At 42.2% G+C, this 17,504-nt stretch overlaps 1 protein-coding gene across 1 annotated transcript in view; it reads left to right on the top strand.

The window, feature by feature from the left end:
* The first annotated feature begins 11,456 nt into the window (after positions 1-11,456).
* The window catches only part of DOCK10 (dedicator of cytokinesis 10), a 201,776-nt gene continuing 195,728 nt past the window's right edge, over positions 11,457-17,504 (top strand). The window contains exon 1 of the mRNA XM_083742009.1: positions 11,457-11,631. The gene's annotated coding sequence lies outside the window, so the exon portion shown is untranslated. The remainder of the gene's footprint in view (positions 11,632-17,504) is intronic.

Raw genomic sequence — 17,504 nt, 5'->3', positions numbered from 1 at the left:
TCTTTGGTGTGTGTACTGAATTCCAAGTGTGCTTGCCTGTGACTTAAGACACAATTCACGCCAGTTATAAATTATAATAGTTTTGAAGATGAAATCCAGATCAGCTCTCAGCACTGATACAAAACCCCATAACCCTAATTTATGATATTATTAACTTATTCTATCAGGCTCCTGCTTTCATTAAAGCAATGTGGTTTTTGGTAAGGCTTAATGTTACTCTTTAAGCATGCTATTAAATACTTGCTTTCTCTAAAGCACATACTTAATTAGAAGGCTCTATTAATACAGGCAACACATTCCCCGCCCCCCACAATTCTTCTGATTTCTGCAGCCAAAACTTAACATTAACACAAAACAAATGATGTTGCTTCTCAACAACCTTACAGAGGGAGCCTAAATGTTGGACTTAATTTATTTTTCTGCTTGAATGATGGATGTCATTTTGACTGCAGGCTACATTTCTCCGTTAGCTAGCCTTTCTGCAGCTGTAAATAAAATCCTCAGCAAGTAAAGAAACCTATGACATGTTGAAATGAAAACTAATATAGTGACAAAACTCCTTGATTATGTACCAGGCAGAAAACATCTGCCCTAAGCAGCGTCAGGGTGGAGTGCAATGCCTAGCCATTCAGCAATCTATGGTACTGGGAACAGAGAGAGGACTTCGCCAGATATACGAATGAAGGTTGTTTATTTATTATAACACTAATTCTGAGCATTTGCATAGTGCATTTCAAGTGTTGAAATCTTTGACCTCCTTCACAACATGATGGTGTTGCCCTGAAGGTGTTGCTGGAATCTAGCTTCCACCATTCCTGACTATTGGCCATGCTGGCTGGTTCTCCTCCCCTACCAAGAAACCTATAAGAGAGGCAAGTATAGTTTTCCATATTTGTGCCCTACAATCAGGAGCAGAGTGTGGATGGGAGAAGAGAACACACAAGATACAGGATACCTTTTAGTGGATACAGTTTCACAGAAGCAAGGGGTCCATGGCAAGCATCCTTAATTCTGACATCCCATGTGCTATCACAAATGCTTCATCCTGCCCACCTGCTGGGCCATGTTGAGAAGATGGAAGCAGGCTACAACTGCCAGCAACTTATACCATTCCCACAACTGTGGTCCATCCACTTGAGGCAAAGCAGTGGTGCTGTCCCTTGAGGTGGGTTGGCTCATCCTGATACCTTCAAGGTCCTTCCAGTTCCAATATCCCTCTCCCTCTTGATTAAAGGTCCTGTCTGTTGTTTGTTAAGGTTCTTGTGAGTCGCTAGATCGCCCCTATTTCTCTCTCAGGGCTATAATTTCCAGAGTGATTTAACAATCAATCCCTCTTCCCAGGGAACTCTGGGAGCTGTAGTTCTGTGAGAGGAATAGGAATCTTCTAGCAGATCTCAGGACCCTTAACAAATGATAGTTCTCAGGAATTTGTTTAGGGGGAAGCCATGACTGTTTAAAGTGGTATGGGACTGCTTTAAATCTATAGTGCAGCTGGGGTCTAAACTTTCACCTTTATTTTAGTAGTTGTGTTGTTGCAAATGTAGAAATTAGTAGATATTGGGAGAAGCTGACCTGTCTGTGACCAATAGTATATATGGTCATACTGTTACTTTTTGGATTTCTATTTGTAAGTGATTTCAAGCATCTCCATTGATGAAAGCAGAAGGTTATATATATTAATCAACACATAAATAAATTCTACTTTTAAAATGCATTACATAGTTTTCTTCAAGTTTTATATGGAGCAGAGAGATTCTTATCAGGGATTTGCCCCCCCCCCCCCATATTTGACTAGAAATAGCTCAGTGGAGTCCTGGAAATGGGTGGGCGTGTTGTGTCTCCTCCCTTGATATAATAACTATGTGTTTCCTATTCCCCCCCAAATACCCCAATCCCCTACTGCTGCCTGATGATCACACCATTCAGCCAATTTCAAACACACTCAGTGAGAGATTTTCTTGGATGGATTTTGACAGCGTGTCCAAACAATCTCTTAAAGTAACAATGCTAAATAAATAGTGTAGTGCCTGGTCACTCTTCCATGCTCAGTTCTCTCTGCATCTCCCCTCTAATCACATCAAAAACCCCTCTGGGTTTGGGAGGATGAAGTGAATACAGACCTCAGAGGTTTTATGCCTGTTTGCCCAGGTCTATCAGACTCAGTTGCCAATGCTCAGTGATTTGAAAATGAAGATGCCAGGTCAGGTTACATTTGTCTTTGCACTTCTTCAGGTGGCATCTTCATGACAGCACTCCAAAATCTATCATATCTCCCAGACTGGGCTGCACTCTCCCTGAAGGACAAGGGCTGCTCCAACTAAATAATGGTTTTTCCCAGGGGGAAGTAGGAGGAAGTATAGATAAGCCCTGAGTCAGATCACTGATCCACCTAGCCCAGTTCGGTCTATTTTGATTGGCAGCAACTCTCTGGATGTCTGGTTGAGGTCTTCTGAATCTCATGATCTGTTTAGTTGGATGAGTATAAAACCTTCAGTTTTTGCATGCAAAGCATATGTTCTTCCATAGGGCTATGGCTCTTCCCCTTACAGGAGAAAGGTCATTGCAACCTGTATACCTTGCCATGTGCCTGTAAGTTGTTGCTAGGTTGCTGTTAATGGATCAATAGTTAACCCATTGCTAAAGCCATCAGAGAGAGAGGAAGAGGAAGCAGCAGGCAGGTACCCTTCATTGTACCTAGATACAGCTCCAGCTGTATCCTCTCCCCCTCCACCTATCAACTGACATGATTAAGACCACCAAAATCAGCAGCTGAAGAAGCCCCTCTATTGTCCTTAGATCCAACTCCATGACCTGCTGAATTATCTCCTACTAGACTAAGAACTGGTGCCTGAGATGGCTGCTTTTCTCCTCTCTCCCAAACCGCTTTCCTCTTGGGCTGTCTGTACGGAATCAGGAAGAATCAAAATGCTTGGCACAGACCCATCCTTCCCCTTTACCAATGTTTTGGTGGATGTTTCCAGGCACGTTGCTATTGGAGGTGAATTGGCTGCTGTTATGCTACATTCAGCCATAAGGCCTACCACCTCCTATTCCTCAGTAACAAAGACAGCAAAATGATTCACTGGGAAACTTGAGGGTAAGTCCATTTGCACCTGTATCACCTCAGAAGTGGATTTTTGTTGTGTTCCAACCACACTTCACTGTCTAATTCTGGCTTCCCTCACTCTTCAATCTGTTAGCCATGCCACCTTAGAAGACTTATTATTTACATTATTTATCTCTTTCTCCAACTTGACCAGGCTCCCGATATCTGTCTGGCTCACATCAGCCTCCTATCCCCCCCTTTCTGACATTAACCATCTCCTCTCCAACTTTCCTATATCACCTGCTTGCTGTTCTGTTTTGCTCATTTAACACTCGATTGGGAGCCGCCCAGAGTGGCTCAGCCAAATGGGCGGGGTATAAATAATAAATTATTATTATTATATTATATTATTATTATTGTTCGGCCCTCACACATGTTCACTTCATCAAATCTGGCCCTCTTTGAAAAAAGTTTGGACACCCCTGAAAGCATAGACACTTTCTCTACCTCTGTAATAAACCATGTATTTATGTACCGCAAACCCTGGCTCTGCTTTTCCCCAACTTGTGCTGCAGTTCCTACTGCTGTACACAGTGACTTTTTGTTAAAGATCCCTGCATGTGTACGTCTGTGTATTGCTATACACATATAGATGAGAGCACATGGTACCAGGGGCTTCTGCCAGATCCTAGAGACCTTCAGCTAGTGGAACTGAAGAATAGGATTGCACACTTAATTGCAGCGTAAGTGGGGGAGATGATACCAATGCTACTGAGTAATGAGGTCAGAAAATGAGGGTTGCTCATGCAGTCAGTTCTCATAAATAAGATTAGAACTAGAAGGAAGCATGAAAAAACTGAATGTAATGGCTTGATTTTAATGTGCACGGTAACTGACATGGAAAGAGATTGTGGGGTGTGCAATATTTTGTAGTGCAGGAAGCACAAAGTAAACCTAAGCTTTAAACCTTGCTCTTCAAAGCCCCAGCACAATCAGGACATCATTTCCTATACTGATCCTAATGATACTGAAATGTGTCGGTGTTTGTGTGTGTAGCCATAGCATGTGCACAGCAATATTTATGTTTTGATAAACATAGATCAGCTCATTTCATTCACCTGAAATTATGTTAAGCTCTTGCACACAGAAAAGTGTTGATCAAGATTATACATCATTCTCTATTTATAGCTGAAAAGCTTTTTTTTAAAAAAGTGCTATTTTATTTTACCAAAATATGTACATTCAACATTCCTGATGCTTAGCTCCATTTCTTAAAATGGAGCCCGGATTTTTATTTTTAAGCACTGGTTATATTTATGGGATCTGGGTCAAACCGAATGTTAAAACGAATTAAATCAAAGAGGATCATAATTGGAATAAAGAAGATTCTGCCAGCTCCAGTGACCTCACATGTTGCATGGAAATCAACAGAGCATTGGTTGTCTGGTGCAGCTGTGGTTGCTATGGCGATGCAATCATAGGAGTATTCCATCTGCCGAGGTAGGGACAGCTCGGAAACCCCCTCGCAGGTCTGGAAATAGGAACGCAGTAAACAAATGACTCATCTGATTATGAAGGCAGATTTTGAGGTGCAGCTCTTTTGACAGATCCAGTTATGCTAATAATGAGGTTTAAAAAGATCCTTGTTTCTGAAATGGAGGGCTTGGTCACCATTTTTTTTTTTAAGGATTTCAAAATGTCAGCGGTTCAGACAAAGACTGAATGGCTGCATGCAAGTGCGTGCAAAGCCTAGAAGGTGCCCCTTGGTGCACCCTACAACATTTCACATTTCGTTGGTCAAATTCCCAGTTGTGGGATTTTGATGATAAAGGATATTAAGCTCAAAACATGCTCAGAGCGGCTGCAAGCAAATACGTCAGACATAAAGATGCCCCTGGCTTTAGGTTTCTTAGTTTCAAGAATTAATTCTCATTTAACTATTTGTGCTCAGTATCTTTGGCAATATTACAATGTGTGATTATGTACAATTTTGCATGTTTATACAGTGGTACCTCGGGTTACATACGCTTCAGGTTACATACCCTTCAGGTTACAGACTCCGCTAACCCAGAAATAGTACCTCGGGTTAAGAACTTTGCTTCAGGATGAGAACAGAAATCATGCAGCAGCAGCGCAGCGGCAGCAGCAGGAGGCCCCATTAGCTAAAGTGGTGCTTCAGGTTAAGAACAGTTTCAAGTTAAGAACAAACCTCCGGAACGAATTAAGTACTTAACCCGAGGTACCACTGTAACTCACTTGTCGGTATCAAGCCTTCAGCTACAGTGCACCTGGGCCTGGCCCTCTTCAGCATCACTAAGGGCTTTCTGTCTTTAGCAGACCCTCAATTGTCTACCTGTGTCATGAGAGCAATTGTCAGGGTGGGGTGGGGTGGGATGGGGGAATAGACCAGACTGGACATTTTATACAACTGTCTTCCCGCTTGTGACTCATGACTCTCCAGGACAAAAAAGGTGGCTGCCTTTCTCCCACTCTGAGTTTGTGCAATTGAGGCTGCATACACACTAATCTGTTTGTAGCACAAAGAAGTATTTAAAAAGAAAAGAAAGCTGAAATAGTTCATGCTTTTCCTCAACGTGCTGCTTTCAGTTGTTTCTAGATCCTGCTGTAGGCAAGGATGGGTGCGGTAACTTGATATGCATTTGAAAACTTACCCATGCCCTAGTTGAATGGAGGAGAAATTCACAATTGTGATATTGGTATCTAAAAAATGTAGTATAAACACCGACAACTGGGAAACACTGGCCTGCAAGCACTCCAGTTGGAGAACAGCCTTTACCAAAGGTGTCATGGACTTTGAAGACACTCAAACTCAGAATACAAGGGAGAAACGTGCTAAGAGGAAGGCACACTTGGCAAATCCACACTGTGATTAACTCTCGCCCGGGAACCAATGTCCCCACTGTGGAAGGATGTGTGGGTCCAGAATTGACCTCCACAGTCATTTATATTGTTAAAACCATGTTTATGAAAGACAATCTTACTCGGCTACAAGTGATCGCCAAAGAAGATACACCCACCCAATATTATTGGACAAATGTCCACACGCACACACTTGCTGGGCCCACTGACATCTGTTTTCAAATGGACACACTGGGGTGCAATGCAGAATCAATCAGCAATGAGCTTTTATTTTTAGAATGAAACCAGTTTCTCAGGAAGTGCTTTTTAGGAACAAAAGGTAAACAACAGATCTAGACTGCAGGGGAGGCTACATAGAAAAGCCAAGTACTGGGTCTCCATTGATTTTAGAATAAAATGCCATGTATGGTAGAACAGTACCCATAGTTTACAGCACAGACTGGCATGCATGAAGTTATTTTATTTTCCCTCTCTCCCCCTTCCGATAAATTCCTATAAATTCTAATTATTATTGATACAAAATATATTTTACTTAATGTCACCAGTCTAATCAATACATGTTACTATACATCATTTTATATCTGCAATAATTTTGGTATATACACTTTGACACCACTTTGTTAATATATTCAGAAGTGTTTGAGTGTTGATTTTGTTGTTGTCTTTATGTGATGGTTGCATATCGTATGTTCTAAAGTAAACAAAGATATATTTCAATGCAACCATGTTAAACAGTTTAAAGATGAAAATGAACAAAAAACTATGTCATAAAGAGAGAATAAAACGTCCTGTGAGCGCAGCCCTAATCTATGGATGCAGATTGATGGGGATGAATATTGCATACTGCACAGACAGAAGTTGATGGTTTGCAGAAGCATGAAGTGAATCTGGTTAGTAGCAAAAGGACACTTTATAGTCCCTGTCCCTTTTTTAAAAAGAATCTAGCCGACAGCTCTTCTCTTCCTCACTTGGCATGCTCTCTCTGAGTGCCCACCTTTGCTGCTTTCAAACTTCAGGCTCGGTAAGAGCTAGAAAAAAATCTGGTGGTGACTGAAGTTCCTTTGCAAGTAGGGCATTCATGCAGACACTTTGACAGGAGTGCGGGTAGAGATGGGGGAGAAAAGTTCCAGAGTCAAAGCTGAACTTTCATTTCAGTGCTCCTATTTTTGTGGAGGGGCGGCTATCCTTAAACAGGATGTCCATTCCATCCTATCTGATGGTGGATCTAGGGATGCCCTCCCAACAGGTCTCCAAGCTAGCCTACATTATGGAATGTGAAACTGGTAATCAGAAAATTAGATTGAATGGTTTGAAGTACCAAAATACACGTTACAGGGAGGTGTGGGCACAGCTGAACCACTTCCCTTTGTCACACCCACAACCTCCAATGAACTGAATCAGATTGGCGGCGGCTGGCAGGGTGGAGAACCACAAAAAAAGACAAGATGACATTACTCTCCACTTTCCCCCACCCCCCAACAAATATGGCTGGTGACCAGAGGTAGGGTCTTTTCTGTGGTGGCATCCTGTCTTTTGCAAATCCTTCCCCAGAGAGGTTTTCTTTTCTTTTTGTCCGGCTTTTAGTTATTGTTATGTTGTTGTTGTTTTAACCATCCTGGCCCTAGTTAGAAAAACTGTGGTTTTTGTTAAGCTGTGTTATTATTTTGACTGGGCGGATTCTTAACTGGTTGCTTTAAGCATTATCCATCCTGTTTTCTGGATGAAATACAGGGTCAGATTTATAAGGAAAGGAAGAAATCATGAAGTTCTCTGGCTAAGCAGCATAATTCTCCCCACTTCACTATATTTCTATTGAGACAGCCTGGTTGCAGTACATTGGCTTCTAGAAACAAAACAGTGTAATCTGTGGTGGAATATAAGGGTGAGGGGGTCTTTTGAGGGGGGGGGAGACAGGGGTTACCTAAATCTGTATGCATCAAAGGAAAGTGCAGTGGTTACCTTTTCAAGCAGGCTTTGTTTAATAAAGGTAAATCCAAAATAAAATATGTTGAGGGACTTGCTGAAACCTTCTTGCAGGTCAACTCAAATGAAATTTGAAGCTTCTGGCATCAAGAAACCTTTCACACAGAACTTCATAGGACTTGAGTTTTGTTAGATGATTTCAGAGGCTGTTAAAAACAAATGAAGGATCAACATTGGAATATTTTATTGGCATTACCTGAACTAAATAATGAATGCAGCACTATGTGAGATCATCGCTCCTCAACCTCCAGAGCATGGGAAGTCACCCAAAGACTTATAATTTGGCATAAAATTTGGACTATTTGATCGTAGTATAATTTGGAATGGTTTTAATGCGGCTTAATTTGGATTGTTAAAATGGAAAACTTCATAAATATTATTATTCTTTTAAAAAAATAGAATAGAGCTGAATAGAGTGATTCCTCCCTCCCCCAACTACTATTGTCAAATATGAAAATGCAGTTGTTTGCTGCAGGGAACTGATAAATAATAATTCAGACTGCCTGTCATTTAACTACAGGAGGTTCAAAGACATCAAAGCCCACATGTCACACCAAGAGTCAGAGAGCACTGAGAGAGCTTTCGTGAAGTCTAGACTGAGGGGGGTGGTATGGAAAAACACCTACGTCTCGTGCATCTTCTTATTTTTGTTTGCTACATGCAGCATCATAAGCATTGCACTTGAGTGACGCCAGACAATGAGAGGAGGGGAAATGAAATTAAGTGGAATTCCAGATTGATTTCCCGAGGATGTCTAAAACAGCCCAGAGGTACGTTGGATATATGAAGACCGACGGCAACATATTGCAAGCTGTCAGAAAGTTAACATTTCAACCAAGCAAGAATGTATGAGATAAACAGACTAGAGATTAGGGGACAGCAGAATGGCCCAAAATATTGAATGTTCCAGAGAGGAGCCCTGTGCAGGCAGCCATAAATTTCTGATCTTAAAAAAAAAAGCCATCTCTCCTTGTATTGCACATCTTAGCCTTCTTCAGGTCTGAACATGCAAAGACGCAAGCAGGAACATGAGAACTGAGGTCCACTTCCTCAGTGATGCTGCATATGCCAGGTGTACTTCTTGGCCAATGAATGACTGGCGTTAGCCTAGAGGGGGCTGTCTGACTTGTGCATAGGGCTTCCAACACAGTGACAGGAACCCTGCTCAATCAGGTGTCAAACGGAGAGCAGAATTTCCAAACATGGGAAATCAGTTGCTAAGCAACTAAGTCAGCACATTGAATCAAAGCCACATGCATCTCCTTCAATGTCCTTTGGGCCAAAATTTAACCAAGCACCAAGTGTTCTAACAGATGGGGGAGACACAGAGATTGTGCCTCTTGCTCTCTGTACGCTTCTTCCAAGGCTGCACCTCTCCATTAGAATCTATTTCAAAATACATTAGCTGCCAATCTTCCATTTTTGCTACTCGCTGTGTCTCACACTAACTTCTTGTAAAACACTTCAATACCAGTATGGGAAGAGGGAATCATATTAAGCCTGAATTGTTCCCAGCAGGACAAGCACTTAGCCGAAAGGTCCCTTAGTCAAAATTCAAACATCTTAGAACATCTTTAGGCTTTCTGCTTTCAAATATCCTTTTGCAAGTTTCTTTCTTTCTTTCTTTCTTTCTTTCTTTCTTTCTTTCTTTCTTTCTTTCTTTCTTTCTTTGTGGGGTAGCTCCACTCTCCCATAGGGAGTGCCCTTTTTATAGATATGTGACATAAGTTGCTCTGCTCACAATAATTGTTGGTATAACTGGATGGCGGCTTCCAGACTCCAGTGGAGAGTTCCGTTCATGATCTCCAGTAAGAAACACCAGGGGAAAGGGAAGAAAACCAGCTTGTACTCTAAATCCATGCAAACTGTGTGCTCTAAACTTTCAATGCTGCTTAGACATCATGCCTCGTTTTCAAAATGCAGCCAATCACCCTTCCAAGGTTACACAGTCCAGAGTCATATTGGTGGCAATGGGAAGTGCTGGCTTTCTGGGGTTGTGCCCAGTTGTCTCTCTAGCTCAGCCTTCCCTGATGATTATTTCCCCAGTTATTGTTGGATTCCAGTCCCTATCACTCCAAACCAGCGTGGCCAATGGTCAAGAATGATGGTAGCTGTAGACCTACAACATCTGGGAATTAGGTCAGGGGAGGTAGCTCTCACTGATTACATCAGAACTTGACTGAGCTAAAGAACATCCAGCGCTAGGATGATCATATGAAGCAGAGAAAATAAACTACCGTATTGGCCTGAATATAAGCCTCACTTTTTCCCCCAATTCCAACTGTGAAAAGTTAAAGTGCAGCTTATATTCACGACCTTACAGTATTCAGCCAGGAGTGCGGGGCAAACAGCACACCCGCCCTGTCCGTAGTCCCCTGTTCTCTCCCCCAAGGCCAAGAAGGGAGAGAGGGAGGAAGGAAGGGGAAAAGCCACTGGCAACAACACAGTGTGGTTCTCTCTCTCTTCCCCCCCCCCCCAGTATGCAGCTAGGAACAGCGAGGAATGGAGCGGTTTATATTCAGGTATATATATATATATATATATATATGCTTTCGTAGATTTTCACGGGTACAGGAATGCAGGTTTTGGTGTCCTCGGGTGTCTTCCCGTGTAAAAGTTGGGGAGGAAACCTTCCAGCTGACAAGAACCTACGAGAAACTAGAAGTCCGAGCCTAGACACCCCAACTTTTACACGGGAAGACACCCGAGGACACCAAAACCTGCATATATATATATATATATATATATATATATATATATACCTGAATATATATATATTTGCCCCTCCAATTTTAAAGGTGTGGCTTATATTCGGGCTAATATGGTAGTTGGATATTTTTACCTCTGAGGAGGCTCTATTAATCCATTATAATTTATCATCATTAATATAGAGACATTTCTACTGAAAGAAGACTGAAAGAACTAGATCATCTGCTGCCTGTTTCGCATCAGTTAAGAAGGTCTAGTCTGTGGCCACAGACTTAACTAAGCTAAAACTTTTAGCACAACCGCATTCACTACTTAGGTTTGCAAATCTAAATATAGACACGGATCTCAACAATTAAATGCATCTGCTTTGTTAACAAGCATACAAAAAGGGCATGCAATAAATGTTATGCAAAAATATACAATTACACCATTGAATACCTTCCCATATCATACATATTTATTCAAAATAAATCTGCCCATAACTAATGTCTTTTGGAGAGTGTATTGTAGAAGCCAGGCAAACCTGTTGACTTGAAATGTGAAATAGTAACAAAAACAGTTGGGTGTATTCCCTCAGTTTTTAGTTTTTTTTAATCATGATTCTTGAAAACCACCTTGATGTCTACCTCTATTGGTGGAAATGGAAAGACGCTTTGGTCTCATCACATTTGTCTGCCTCTCAGTTTTATTGACTGAGTCTGGCAGAATGCCAAAAGTGACTGGCCCAAGTGTGGGGAAGGTTCATTGTGTGCTTTTAGACAATTAGATTATTTTAAAAGCTCCGTGCCAAGGGAAAGCATGGCAAGGGGGCTTTCCAGTTACAGCAATAACGAAAATAGTTACAGGCAAAATGTCATTTGAAAGGGAAGGAGAAGAAAAGCAGGGCAAAGAGATGAAATGTTGTCTTCCTCTTGCCGTCTCTTTCTCTCAGTCTTCCCCAGTGCACTCCAATTTCATGAAGCTGGAGATGGAGATGGTCAGTGCTTCAATTGCCCCATTTCTTGATCAGAAAGGTGGGTCACTTATCTGGTTCAATGGTTTGGAGCCTGAAGGTGTGTGGTGTGTGTGTGTGTGTGTGTGTGTGTGAGAGAGAGAGAGAGAGAGAGAGAGAGAGAGAGAGAGAGAGCTTGTTCTCTATTTCTCTTCATCCTAAATTAGAGGTGCTGGGTGGAATTCATTCAGTTTGCATTTAAAGCTTGAAACTACCTGATTCACATTTTTCGAGAGCCAGTGTGGTGTAGTGGTTAAGAGCGGTAGCCTCGTAATCTGGGGAACCGGGTTTGCATCTCCGCTCCTCCACATGCAGTTGCTGGGTGACCTTGGGCCAGTCACACTTCTTTGAAGTCTCTCAGCCCCACTCACTTCACAGAGTGTTTGTTGTGGGGGAGGAAGGGAAAGGAGAATGTTAGCCGCTTTGACACTCCTTGAAGGAAGTGAAAGGTGGGATCTCAAATCCAAACTCTTCTTCTTCCAAAACATCCTGTAAATAGGGGTTCCACGTATAGCTCTGGTGGCAGTGACCCAGTAGTGCTTTATTCAGCTAAACAGAATCAACAAAACATCCTGTAAATATAGCCATCCTTAAACTTCTCTGAATTTTGCAACGCTGTTCCCCAAGCAAGCAATATGTATAAAAATGCATATACTATAGTAAGCTGTGCATGCAAATACAAATATCAGTGAGAATTGCATACACAAATGCATCAGGTGAAATTGCTTTGGAAAAATATGTGTATTAGGCAAAATATCATAGAAAACGTGCATATGGGGAAAAAATGCACTAAAATTCTGATGGATTTTCACAAATGCTTCCCAAAATTGCAAACTGATCTGAATTTAAGATTGGGTAAACAGGGAAGTGAGAGAAACTGAAACTGACAGATTCACCCTGAATTCCATCATATCTTGCCTTGGGCTAAAGGACTGAAAACAGTAATACACATATACACAGGTATTTGCTTTCCATACTTTACAAGTGTGTGGTAGGAAACTGTGGTGTACATGCAGCAATTGTGTTTCCAATGCAGAGCATGCAGTTTCCTCAAGCCCATCTGCTCTGATATATTTCTTCAGACACAGCATCTTCCTGTGACAGGTTAAGTGGTAGGAGAATGAATAGGCAAGCCTAAGAGTTTGCCTATACCTGAAAGAGCCCTAACCTGGAAAGGGAGTGAGGCTCACCTGATGTCTCTGAACAAGACAGGCATACTGGGGCTCTGAAGGTACTTGGGACTCACAAGAAAACAAGAGGAATCTTCACAGTATATATTAGGCAAAATGGCATGCCAAAATCAAAATAAATTTGAACCAAAGTGCTGATAATATTTCATGTGGACTTTAAAAAGAATAGTAAGCAGGTGTCAACAGGTGAAGAACTAAACTTTAGATTGGAAAAATGAGAAGCTGAGAGAAACCAAAACCGACAGATTCATCCATCCCTAATAAGCACAGTTGCCTAATTGTTTAGGTACTCTTAATCCTTAGGCATATTCTACCAAAAGCCAGTGTGGTGTAGTGGTTAAAAGCAGTGGACTCATAATCAGGTGAACCGGGTTCGCTTCCCTGCTCCTCCACATGCAGCTGCTGGGTGAGCTTGGGCTAGTCACTCTTCTCTGAAGTCTTTCAGCCCCACTCACCTCACAGAGTGTTTGTTGTGGGGGAGGAAGGGAAAGGAGATTGTTAGACACTTTGAGACTTCTTCGGGTAGTGATAAAGCAGGATATCAAATCCAAACTCTTCTTCAAAATGGAAGTTTTGTAACCCCACTACAGGCCATAGCAAGAATGACAGTGGGGAGTCACCTAGCCCAGAGTTTTGCCAACCCAAATTAAATTTGTTTTCTATTGCATATGTTTCAGGGGGTGACCCCCACTTGGATGACTATTTGGATGCTGAGTTTAATGGTCGATTTATTCAAACTAGTCTTCCGCAGCCAACAGGGAATTGGAAGCAGAGATGGTGAGCAGGTATGGCCTGGGAAGAGGCCCAAAAACCAGAGGGAGAAGCTTGGAGGAACACTCAGCCCTTTGTTGGGGAAAAAGTGCACTGTATCATGTCACTCAGTGGGTAGGTTTGCTACTTTTTGCACGAAGGTCCAAAAGCTAATAAAGATTATGATGATGATGATGATGATGAAAGTATGGCAAATATATAGAGAAAAATCACAGCTATATTCCCTGACTTGCTTGTGTCGTTGTATAACTTCCTGTTGGCCCAGTTAGCTCTAGAGTGAGTTTACAAAGAATAAAAATTGCCAGTTGTTTTTTGTGCTTTTCTGATGTATGAAGCTCACTGAGAAAAATTAATGAACTGAATTAAGCTACAGAATTACATTCAGAAATGTTTCTTTAGTGGGGTGGGGTGCTATTTAGTAAGTGGGTTTAATTAAAACAAATAGAGGGTGGCCTTCTCTATGTTCCACACAGCAAGACCCAGATATTTATTTGAATCTAAAAATAGCCATTTCATTAAGGAATTAATGATCACACGGATTATATTATTACTTTAGCCTGCTTAATATGTAGTTTACTGGAAGCAAAACCACAGGCAAAAGCCATTTCTTAAGCAGCTGAATTGTGTTAAGTTGCAAGCTGTTTATATCATTATGGTAGCTCCAGCACCAACCCAGACCGTGGTGCTGTGGTATTGGGAAAAGCTATATAATTTAGAGTCTAACTCACTCCACAGTTTACTTCTTAAAAGAACAAGCTAGACCAGTCAATTGGTGAAGTGGGCATTGTGTTGAATTTTCTGCTGCTGGCAGTCTTCTGTTTTCACTTGTCAATCAAGTTCAGTCCAGTAAGCAATGATGAAGTTTATCGTGTGCATCAAGTCAGCAGAAAATTCAGTAAATTTTGCCTTATAGGCCAATCCTGTTCTCCACCGCTCTGAGTCCATGATGCTTCATGGCATCTGGCAAAAGGATCCAGGGCTATTCCCTTGTTTCCATGCTAAGGCATGAGTCTATACAATCATATTGCTGAGAAAAATCTGTAACCACTGTCTGTGTGACATTCACAAAACCTCTGAGGAACTGCTATAATTCTATATCCCCTGCAGCATAACTTTGCACTGGTTATCAAATGGACAGGCAAATGTGGGGGGAATAAGGAAGAAGGAATAGCAGAAAAGAAACTTGAAAGTAAATGACGAAGCTCTGGACAATGTCCCTCCCATCTGTCTCCCTCCTCCCCTGGTTGAAATTGCCCCAACTAACAAATATTGGGACCTGGGTGGCACTGGGGGTTAAACCATAGAGCCTAGGACTTGCCAATCAGAAGGTCGGCGGTTTGAATCCCCATGACGGGGTGAGCTCCCGTTGCTCGGTCCCTGCTCCTGCTAACCTAGCAGTTCGAAAGCACGTCAAAGTGCAAGTAGATAAATAGGTACTGCTGCAGCGGGAAGGTAAACAGCGTTTCTGTGCGCTGCTCTGGTTCGCCATGTCATGCTTAGTCATGCTGGCCACATGACCCGGAAGCTGTCTGCGGACAAACACCAGCTCCCTTGGCCTATAGAGCGAGATGAGCGCTGCAACCCCAGAGTCGGCCACGACTGGACCTAATGGTCAGGGGTCCCTTTACCTTTATCTTTAACATATATTGAGGGGACTCAAATGGGTTCAGTTCCTAGGAGTTGGTGCCCCTGCCCTGAACTATGCCAGCTGGTCATTATAGGAATAACTGTTTAAGAATTTGTGCCTGAGTTTGATTTCCAACTCCCTCTTCCTTCCCTTTCCCTTTTACCTGTGTTGCGTGTTGCGCTGTATTTTTTTTGGTTGCAAACCTGAGGGCAGGGATTGCGTTGTTTTAACTGATCAAATGTAAGCCCCCTGGAAACCTTTTTGGCTGAAAAGTATTTACACACACACACACACACACACACACACACACACTCCAAAAGAGCCCTTTGGAGTAATATCAGGTCATTCCTGTGTTCTCATAAGGATCTATAAAAAGTATCTAAGAAAATGTTAAATAAAGTGCCAACATTTGTTGTGAAAGTGTTTTGGGGAGTGCAACATAAGACATTGATGGAAGCTGGCAGAAAGCCTGGAAAGCAAAGAAAAGTAGCAAGCAGGAAAAAAAATAGGGATGTGGAAATCAGGTTGGGAACTACAACAAAGTGGTATTCTATACTCTTTCTCATGGTCAAAGCAGTGATTTGTGAGAAGAGGAACCAGAATACCGTTCTATGCAATGCTAAACCATGGTTTGGTGTTACAGGGAGGAGCAACATTGACCTTTTGGCTCCGCCCCTTTGCCCTCCCCTTTCCCCTTCCAGTGAAGCTGCAGAGAGTTCAGAAACTTCTGCTTCCATTTTAAATTGAACATTAAAACAAACCCGTTTGCTACCACAAGGACCCTTGCGCTTGCGTTAGGAGAATGCTGGCTACAGTGCAGAGAGTTTGCCGCCACTTAAAACCTGGCTATTTATAAAGCAACATATGTTTGTTTCGTTTTGTTTTAGCAGTGCTTGATTTATTTGTTTTGTTTTGTTTGAAGAGACACATTTAATTGGACAGCCTTGTGTACATACCACCGGAAGGAAACGGTGACAAGCACTCATATGTCTACTCTGAAAGAAGAATCACTTGATACTTTGTTTGGAGTTTCTCCTCAACAATGAGCGTCCCTGTAGTGGAATACAAATGAAGTTGTACAGCTGGTCACTCTGCAAAGCCTATTAGAGTAAGCTTCGTTAGCTCTTTTGTACAGTTTCACTAGGGGCTAAGCAGCGCTCTTTTCTGTCTTTGTCACTGTTAACGCATGTCTATGCAATCTAAATATAGGAACCTATAGATGCGCAGTTTATTGCCAAGGCGCAGCTGTGAAGTTACTGCGTACAACCAAATTAGAGGAAAGGAACAATTGTAGGGATCAGAGACCTCGCTAAGAGCTATTAGAAGCTTTGACTAAATGGGATATTGCGTCTTCTTCCTCCCTTTTTTTTTACTTCTGCATGCCAATATATCATCAATGAAGAATGAAACAAGCTTCATTGTCAAAGTAATAATTAGGTTTTTGCTGCCAATTTTTGCTTTTTCTTTGTACCACTCAATATTTTGTAGGGGGGGGGGGACTTCCACAGATGACTATGTCTCCTTTCTTCCTTTTTTCACCCTTGCCTCCTAAATTGGCTGAATTCAGCAATTACAGTTTCAGGCTATTTGAGTTTGTCAAGCAAGCAAGCTTCCACTACACAGCTAGCTACTTGTGTATGCACCTGACAGCGTGAGTCCTGTCTTAGAACCATTTTTATCATCATCCTGTACATCTTTCTGTACAGTAAGAGCTGTTGGACAGTGGAATGGACTCCATCGCAAGGTGGAAGCAGAGGTTTGTTGGCCAACTGTCCTGGATGCTTTACTTGAGATTCCTGCACTGGCTCCCGGTGGAGTACAGGGTCAGGTTTAAGGTGCTGGTTTTGACCTTTAAAGCCCTATGCGGCCTAGGACCCACATACCTATGGGACTGCCTCTCCTGGTATGCCCCACGGAGGACATTAAGGTCCATAAATGACAACATTTTGGAGGTCCCAACTTGCAAGGTGGTTAGATTGGTCTGAACTAGGGCCAGGGCCTTTTCAGTACTGGCCCTGACTTGGTGGAACACTCTGTCACAAGAGACTAGGGCCTTGCGGGACTTGACATCTTTCCGCAGGGCCTGCAAGACAGAGCTGTTCTGCCTGGCCTTTGGTTTGGACTCAGTCTGACCCTTATGTTTCCCTCCCCTTATGGTTTTGATCTATGGGCTACTTATAAAATGAGGCTGCATTTTAAATTGCATTTTAACCTGTATTTTAAATTGGTGTTTTTTCCCCTATTATGTTTTTACTGCAATTTTACTGGTGTTAGCCACCCTGAGCCTGGCTCTGGCCGGGGAGGGTG

Source organism: Podarcis gaigeae (assembly GCF_964106915.1).
Source record: "Podarcis gaigeae genome assembly, chromosome: 5".
NCBI classification, from domain to species: domain Eukaryota; kingdom Metazoa; phylum Chordata; class Lepidosauria; order Squamata; family Lacertidae; genus Podarcis; species Podarcis gaigeae.
The sequence above is the reverse complement of the archived record's forward strand: the minus strand, read 5'-3'. Positions and strand labels throughout refer to the sequence as shown.